The sequence below is a fragment of the Lipophrys pholis genome, assembly GCF_963383615.2.
Source record: "Lipophrys pholis genome assembly, chromosome: 10".
NCBI classification, from domain to species: domain Eukaryota; kingdom Metazoa; phylum Chordata; class Actinopteri; order Blenniiformes; family Blenniidae; genus Lipophrys; species Lipophrys pholis.
In genome coordinates, this window is record NC_137640.1 from 18,905,212 (window position 1) to 18,914,787 (window position 9,576).

Consider the following 9,576-nt stretch of genomic DNA (forward strand, 5'->3'; position numbering starts at 1 on the left):
GCCTCCCTGTTAGGAACGGGAACAAGCTTAATATTAAAGTGGTGAGCATATTGTTATCCCTGATTATTACATAGACAGAAGTCAATCTTCAAACAGTAACACTGACTATACAAACGAACAATACTGGAGTGGAGATGTGATTCATTTCATAATCTGACATTTCTCTTGATTTTTTTTTTAAAGTTGAATTCTAAATCATATTAAGAACAAAAAAGCCTGAAAATGAACAGGCTTGCACTTTACTGCGGTGCTAGGTTTGCTTGGGAAAACCTTCTGAATATTTCAAAATGGTTGCCTCCTCCTGACTGACAGAAATGTCGCAATTTATTCAGGAACAGCACACAATTACCACTGCAGTCCTGGTGCTGCTCGTGTGGATCCAGTGAAAATGTCACCCGGGGCTGGTCACTATGGAAATCTAGGCAGACCTGTGCAATATGCTCCCATGCAATATCTATAATAATCTCTCATACAGCATCAATGAGCCGAGCTCTCCCACTCCAACAGTGTCTCCTGAGCAATAAACACTAATATTGCAACAGCACTGCCAAAATTCTGCATTGGACTTGAAGTGTTGTGGGGTTATTATATTCATCTTCATAACGTATAAACTGACATAATAGAAAAGGAAGTGTATGTAATGGTCATCGCATCAGATACATTTACTAAGACTATGTGTCACGGCACTGAAGTGTACAGCCATCCTTCCACTTGTTTGAGATGCCTTAATTTAAACCATAAACATCAACCCCACAATGACATCTGTAGAATAAATAGATTGGAAATTTTGGAGTAAATATTACCGCCATCAGCAATAGCTTCTAAGATAAACTAGTCTGAATTCAAATATTTATCTCAAGAATTAAAATCAAAATGACATTAACATTCAGCAAGACAGCAATACTGTGTTTACCGACTGAACTACACTCCCAAATACAATTCACATATTTCCTCCTTTTTGCTTCATGTTTAAGATAATACACATTATCATGCATTTTCAAGATGAGCTTTCGTTTGGGTTCTGAGTTGAGTCATATTGTTTGACAGACATTACCGCAGAGACAATCACCTCCAGTTTGAACTGATGCATTTTTACATATTTAATGAGTGCACCTCATACGTTCACTCCTTTCTAGCCATCCTACTCACTTTCTCAGCATTCAGAACTGAAAACCTCTCCTGTTGAAGTCGAGTCTCAAACAAGCATGTTGTTTACCTCTTTAATAGAAAAAAAACCCCCAAAAAACAGCAGCATTCAACTCTCAGCTTCCTGCCATTTGCTTTCAGACATAGAGGAAGAAAAACAACATCAGGTCTTTGCTGCAGGAGAAGACAAGTGAGCTGCAGCAACACCTGGGTTGCTTTACATGTTGTAGCTGATTGCAAATGAAGTCAAATGTCAAACTGCCAAAAAGGGGATTTCCAGATTGGTTTCTTCGGTGCACACAGCAGTTGACTTACACTTCTGAAGCGTGATGCAATGAGACCCGAAAGTGTTGATCTCACCATCATTGTTACTATGATACTATTTATAAAAAGCACTTTATTCCTATTAAGACTATGGGTTGTTGTTCAGTTTTAATACATCAGTGTACAACAGCATGACAAGCACAGATTCTATGTTTGACTTTATGGAGAAAGCTACTCTTTGTCACTGGAAACCATGGCTTCTAATTCATAAACAAAAACAATACATGTAGGAAAGGATTTATTATTCCTATATCAATTTTTTTAATCATAAACAGCACTTCTTTTTTTTTAAACTACAGTTTAAAGGGCAGTATCCAACTCATTGAGTTAAAGATTGTTGTATCAAAAGCTCTCAATAATCAGATGCTTCTGACAAAGACATATAGACTAAATGCTCGCTTTTGTCCTCACCTCAGGTACCATTCTGCAAAGGAGGCAAACAAATACCTGCCATACCTCAGAGTTCAAATTAGATATCGAGGAGAGACCAGCTGACATTAGCAGACATGAACAGCTCTCACTCCATCTCTAACCAAGAGAGTGGGGATCTGATATTTGACGTCTATGCCCGCATCTGAGCCCTTTTGTGTACTTCCACAATTATTTCCAAGAAAAGCCAAAGTCAACTTGTGCCACAACTCAATGCTGACTGTTATTGCATAGCAAGAGCCTGTATTGGTACAGATTCAGTCAAAACCTCTCATGGGAGTGTAAACTTCTCGAGTTAATCTTGATATGAAGGCGAGAAAACCATTCATAGTGAAATAAATTGAAATTAATTTTAACTGAGCAGCCCAATGGCAGTTTATGAACCCACATCTGTCCACATTAGAGCAAATGAACATCAAGTTTTAAAAATGACTCTTAAATTGAAATTCAATGAGGAGGACTGTGGGACAAATATCACTATCTTGTCAATAAGACCAGAACCCACGTTGGTGGATTCGGCAAACGTTAAGTCCACTAAATGAAGATTGAGATAGTTTAGAGTTTAGGAAAGCATTATATCTTGACCTTGTGTGTGTACCTGGTAAGTTTTTATCTTCATCACTAGCTGCGTTTCTTTACGTGCCAAACAAACGCGCCAACTCGATATCCTTGATAACCTTCCATTAGCGCGACCCGTGAATTTCTGCAATATGCACCAGGAAGGTAGAGATATGTGAAGCCATTTATTACCTGGACAGAGTCTTCAGAAAGCGGCTATGGTACATTTTCCATCCCCGGTGTGTGTGCAGCCTCGGTACCGCACTGGTGTGCTCCCTGAGCGGGCTGGATCATAGTAGTAGAAACCCACCAGGCAGTTTTCACTGCGTGTTAGAGTCCCGCCCAGCTCGAAGCTGATTGGCCTTCCAGTCCGTCAGTCAGAGAGAGGCGCGGAGTAGGCATAGCAACCACATAGAAGGCGGGGCTAAAGGTGAATACGAGTACCTTATTGGCCGTTTGCTTTTAGGATAAACGCCCCTGGAAGCCGATGATTTAGAAACGTGGTGAAATTAAGGTTTTATTCAAATAAAACAGACAGAAACTTCTTATAGCGCCCTCCCCTGTAGTTATTACAAAATAACCGCATCTCCAAAGGCGCAGAGGTAGAAAAGCAATTCATGAGATCTATCATTTTTATGGAATTTTGCAACAAACGCAAAGGAAACTTTTACTAAAACATCTACAACAATAACAAAAACGTCATGGCTACTTAATCAAACAACAGAACGTGCAAAACCTGAAGCAGGAACTACTTGTTTTCCCTTTTGAAATTTTGAATATCAGTATCAGAATATTATTTCTCATCTTGTGCATCACTTTTGTAAGTGACTTGTGTCTTTTTTTTAATCAGTTTGCATCATATGTATGTACATAGATTCAGTACCATAGACTATATCGTTTGACGTCATAAAATACGTTCACTGTTCTATTATGTAGTGTTTTTTGTCTAACCCTATTTGTTTATATTTTGGTATTTCAGTTTGTCTGACAAAAGTTGCTTGAACATGACATTCATTGTATTACAGGAAGTTCCTTCTACTCCATTTTTATCTTCATCTACTATAACTTCTTTCAGTCCAAATGCATGTCTGATAGGCAAAATTAGCTGTAAATGTGTCATTAGTCTTGAAGCCTGTGCATTTGTGATAGGTCTAGAATATACTGGATGGAAGTACAAACTTTCTTTGGTCCAAAAAGTGCGTTAGTTATTTATTTAGTCCTGATAAAACAGGTATGGAGAAAATATGGATTGGTGGATGGGTAGCCAGATGGACAGATGGATGGGGAAATTTGAGATGATTGCTTAAACTTTAACTTTGCAGGAGTTTGGGGAGTGAAAGGTATGGCCTAATGAAAAATTCTGTACAGAAAAACACACACTACAAATAAAGTTTCATCTTCATTCTTCTCAACGTGGGCTCATCTATCATATTGACTTCTAGTCCATGCAGCCTGACTCAAAACAAGTTTAATTTAGATTTAGCGCCAATCTCTTCACGGACGGCCGGATAGACAGACAGACAGACAGACAGACAGACAGACAGAACACAGAACTACAAGGTACAGTATCTTTGATACACCTTGGTGCACACTGATGTAGATCCAGTTTGATGCCTGACCTTCAAAGTTTCATTTTGAGATAGTTTTGATATAACTCTATAGGTACACGTCACCAAATGTGTGCAAGTGATATGAGTGAAGCTTGAAGGGTGATGCTGTCCTAGCAGCAGAATATATATTTTGAGGGCAAGAGGAAGCAATATATTCATCACCTTCACGTCAATCTCCTCATGAAAGTCAGATCAGATGATTATGATAACAAATATAGACCTGGAGGAGGAGAGGATGGCAGTCTGATGAACCGTGAGACGTTAAAACACTCCTCTTCATCACTCCTTCAATTAGGCCTGTCGCCTGCATATGGTGCAGTTCATTTTTGCTTTGAGACACAATTCTGATTCTGGCCCTTTTTTGCAAGGACACAGACGGCATACACAAGCATGCTCTTGTCTAAGACCAACTGCAGCTGTCTGACTTACACAGGCTACAAAACACTATTGGCTTTTCAGTGAGGAATCACATGCTAAACGCAAACAACAATGCAGCTTGATAATCACTTAACAGTTGCAGATCAGCAAAACTCTGATTACAAATTCAAATAAGGGAGCTGGATTAAAATGAATAATTTCAATGGTTTTGTAGATCAAAGGGAAATTAAACTTAAATACACTGGTGGACTTGTTTATACCCTAAAACCAGGACAGAAGGCACAAAGTGCAACTCCAATTTTAAAAAGGATGAAATGGTGTCTGCTTTATCCAATCTATGTCCATGAGTGGTACAACCTCCCCCAGCTAATGTTGGACAAATGGAAGCATACACACAAAGATCAACAGTTTAACACAGGGCTGGTACAGAGAGACAGTCACCCATAAACAACTATTAGCAGTTTAGAGGCACATATTTTGTTCTAATCACACATGCATTTGGATTGTAAGCCATGAGAACCATAAAGAAAAAGTCTCCCAAGCACAAGGATATAAACTCCCCACAGAAAGCCTGGAGCACAGAATCGAACCCAAGTATTGTTGCTGTGAGGCACGAGTGCTAAACACTGCATCATTTGTGATTCTCATGAACTATATTTTATTCATAACCAACATAAGTCAAAAGTGGGGCAATCATCCTTCCTGAAAAACTCCAACATTTATTCTCTTCACTTTTCAGATACAGTATGTCCAACTTTAATTAAATTAGAGTGCATTGGCATCTGCTGGATGTAATACCGAGCATATCCACATTTAGACACCATTAAAACACAATACATCAATACATCTCTGTGTTTTGTTTTTAATGTCTGCAAAGCCCTTTGTGCTACTATGTGAAACTATATGTATATGCTATTGTATGAAAAGTGCTATATAATTAAAGTTTGGTTTGGTTTGATTTGATTTGATCATAAATGCATAATACTATTTCTAACCAGTAAAATGTAGTTATTTCTTGTAACTGTTATATCTTTTAACACTCATCAGTCCAGGAAATTACTACAAAGAAACGTCAGGTATTGAAAATATTCTTACCAGGAATCAAATCACGCCTATTGATAACCATCATACTAATATAAACATGATGTCAATAAGACCAGGACCCGCATTGGCAGATTGAGCAAAGTCAGTCAGTCAGATTTGACTGACTGCAGCTTGCACTTAATAAGTTTTAAGAGGTTTTTGTATTCAGCTGGTGTTTTTGTTGATGCCGGCGAATCCAGCCACAAGCATAGCCGTAATGATCCATCGCTGAGGACCTTCGCTTGTCCTTTCCGGTCCTGTTACACATCAAAGGCTTAAGCAGTGAGAGTCCACAGCTGGAAGAGTTGACACCTCATTTGCTGGAGAGTGATGCATTATTCAAATCAATCCTTGGTGCAACAGAGCGAAAGGCCAAAGACAGAGTGGCTCTGCACAGGATACAGTGCAGTCACAGAGACGTAAGATCACATTATCGTTGCTTCCACCTTCATATTTACACCCTGTCACAACCGCATTCTACCACAGAGCCACAAATCAAGACATCTTAGATTATCTGTGACCACTTATACACAAGATTGTGCACACAAATATATTCAGATCATACTGAGTAAGTTTTACCCATATGCTAAGTAAGTGAGGACGCACAGAAGACTGACATCCAAGCTGAGAGGCCACACACAACATCCTGGTTTCATCTGCATTCACAAGTCAGATGAGAATATTTTTGAGCTTGGTAATGTTCTAGAAAAAAAACTAATCTTCCAAAAACAAGAACCCCCCCCCCCCCCCTCTTTTTTTTTCTCCTTTGATTATGTGTCATCAGCTATTGTCACCTGTTGGGGAGCTTATTCTTATCCTGCCTTAAGCGTTGTCTCCAAAACAAGTCAATAAGCTCTCATTTGTCTCCCTCTAAGGCTCCTTCCGATCTTGTTCCCATTCAACAAATCAACACATTGCAAACAAATACTTTTTGACAAGGATTTTTTGTATGATTCCAGCTAAACTTAGCAAATGAGCTGTCGATGGTTCAATCATTTAAGAGTTCTCCAAATGTTTCTCTCACTGTTGAATTTGAGCCTGTTTGCAACACCATACAAGGAGATCAGGAATAACTAACAAAAGCTGTGTGTTGTACATCAAACATGGCCGACTAAAACGGTTGTGTTTTTGCATTCATTGTTAATTCATGCAGAAGATTTCAGCGTGAAGTCAGAAAGCTGCACATCTTCCATCAACTGTTTCCTGTCTTCAATGTTAGAATATGGCATGGTGAAATTTTGTCCAATTAAAAATAACATGACATTGTTTTAAATTCAGGGAACAATTTGTGAAGAAACCAGAGACACAAAGTTCTTGCACGTGCGCGTGTGTACAAACAAAGTCCAACATACTTTGTTTACATCAGACTGACAATCAAGCTTTCCTCCCAATGACCCTCAATATGTACACCCCCACAATCTCTACATCCCAACGAGCCCCTGTATCTCATCACCCACTTTCAAATCAGCTTAACTCCTGATCCAACAGGCTGGTTATGAAATCTGCCAAAGACAGAACATGGTTGCCAGTGCTCAACTATAAGCTCATACACAATTGTTGGAAGTGGAAAAAACACACACGCGCACACACACACACATTCACCAAGCGTTGGATTGTTCACCCAATAATATAGAACGTGAGCTGGGATTAGACCGTCGTGAGACAGGTTAGTTTTACCCTACTGATGATGTGTTGTTGCAATAGTTATATATATATATATATATATATATATACCTGACATATATTGTTAATTATTATCATCATAATTACTATTATTATTATTTTTATTCAACTCCAACTGCTTCACAATAAAGGCTAGACAAGGCAGATGTATTTACATGGCACCAACATTAAAACTAAGCGATTAAGAAAGGCATAATAAATAAATGTAAAACTTTAATAAGATAAAGGTACAATAAAATGGAAAACCTATTTATTCTTGGAAAGCTCGATTTGCAAATGCCAAGTACAAAATCTTTACTGAAATCTCATTTTGGAGAATAGTGTTTATATAAATGAAACCTGAATTCTTGCATCGCATACTGTTACAAAGACCAGGAAACAAAATAAATGGAACGTCCGTAATTCGCAGTCAAGTCACATTTATGTTTAGAAAAGTGTAATAGGGGAGGAATTGGAGTGAGCTCACGTCCAGATGAATAACATGTTTTTGTTCTCTTATTGAGATAGTCCTGTTTTCCTCTGAGGTTTACACCAAAGTCTACTTAAAAAACGTTGCATAAGGCAATACACCGTAATGTCTGGTTCGAGAAAAGAACGCCCAGTCTTCCATCGTACTTCAAAGAGGACGGTTTCTGCAAAGAGTTTACTTACACACTTCTCTTGTCTCACTCTTGCAGATGTAACATTCGGACGGTAGGGGGCGTTCCAATTCTGATGTTGAACCCTCGTGCCACACACGAGCCGTCCCTGGGTTTTTTAGCTTAAGATGACAGAGACTTGTCACTTCCTCTTTCCTCTCGTCAGAAACAGTTATGCAGACTTCTCCTTGAGTGTTTATCAGACTGTGTAGTAGGCCGAGTCATCTCAATATGGTTTTGGCACAAGTGCACTAATGAACTGTTTTTAACTCTAATTGGACCATGACAGGATGAGAAAATCTCATAGACATGATATGTGAGCACCTCCAGACGCAAAACACCGTCTGAACACAGTCTGAATATACATTTAAAAAGTGATGCACAAAAGAAACATGGTGGTTGTCAAACACTGGAGGTGAACAAAAGAATGAATAGATCACGACCAAATGCAACGAACTAGCATCAACTCTTCCCTCCAGCTCTGGTATTATGTTGTGAAAGATAAATATTGACTTTATTTCCCTTGGGGGTCAAGAGAAGAAGATTTTGCTTTCTGCTTGGATAATCTGTAGTGACATTTCTTATCTAAGTTATAGAAGTTATTATTGCCATCTTACTATTTAATATTACGTTATTCTATAGTCTGTTGGTTATGTTTTAACACATAAAGTACTTTAAAAGATGATAATGATTCATCTTTCCATGAGTTAAACACATCCTATGAAGTCAACAAGCACATAATGATCTGTCTTTTTCTTATTAGTTCACAGATTTCACAAGTGACATTATTTCTGTTTTCGTTCAAAAAGCAACTCACGTGGCTGTTATGTAATCTGTTGTCATTCTCCTCAAAATCGTCAGCATCATCAGCATCAACATCATCATCATCGTCTCAGTTTCTGACGTGATTGACTTAATGCATACGTTTCCAGCATTACTACAACAGGAGAGCAGAATCAGGAACTCAGAATTACTGTAGGTAATTTCCTCTATGATGAAAGACAGTCCGGAACTTATAGAAACTGCTCAGAAATGCACATTTTAATCTCCAGTGAAAACAGATGCAGTTGGTACAAGAAGCATGCATTATTTATTTTATTCCTAAATAATCTGTACAACATGTGACATTTTTCAGAACACTCAGGGCAGCTGTCAGTCTGAAGAACGATTTCCTCTCAAGTAAAAACACATGACTCATCCAAACTTGCAAGGTTGAGTTAGTTTTACATTTATTTAAAGGAAAAGAAACCCCACAAAAAATATGTGCTGCTTAAGCATACATTGAATGCGAATACTAATTGTAATATCTTAAAATGGAGTAGAAGCACAGAACTTATGGACAAAAAAAGAAATCAGAGGGGCTTTTACAGTATGTACTAAGTAAGTAAGTAAGTGAGGAAATATACGAATAAATAGTATTATGAATTAGTCTGGCAGAGTTATACGGTCCATATGGTCTTGATTTGTGTGAGAGGTTAGGGAGGATGTGGAGGTGTCTCGTTTTCCTCTTTTTACGCACGACGCGTCGCGGTGTTTTCCTCCGCCCGGCGCGCTGTGAAGTCAGCCGTCTGTCTGGCACAGATGTGTGTTGATGTGCTTCCAGCTGTTTGCGGGGAATCGTGATGATGTCTGGACCAGTGGTCTGGACTAGGGGGACCCTCCCTGTGGCCCGTGAGATCATCTCACTTTTAATTAGACCGGATCCGCCAATTAACCGGGGGTCAGAC

General features: G+C 38.7%; 1 protein-coding gene across 2 annotated transcripts in view; it reads right to left on the reverse strand.

The window, feature by feature from the left end:
• The window catches only part of fcho1 (FCH and mu domain containing endocytic adaptor 1), a 61,480-nt gene extending 58,729 nt beyond the window's left edge, over window positions 1-2,751 (reverse strand). Inside the window, exon 1 of one of the 2 annotated variants that reach the window (XM_080473844.1) lies at window positions 2,650-2,751. The gene's annotated coding sequence lies outside the window, so the exon portion shown is untranslated. The remainder of the gene's footprint in view (window positions 1-2,649) is intronic. The other variant, XM_080473845.1, reaches the window with a different exon arrangement.
• Between the last annotated feature and the right edge of the window lie 6,825 nt (window positions 2,752-9,576).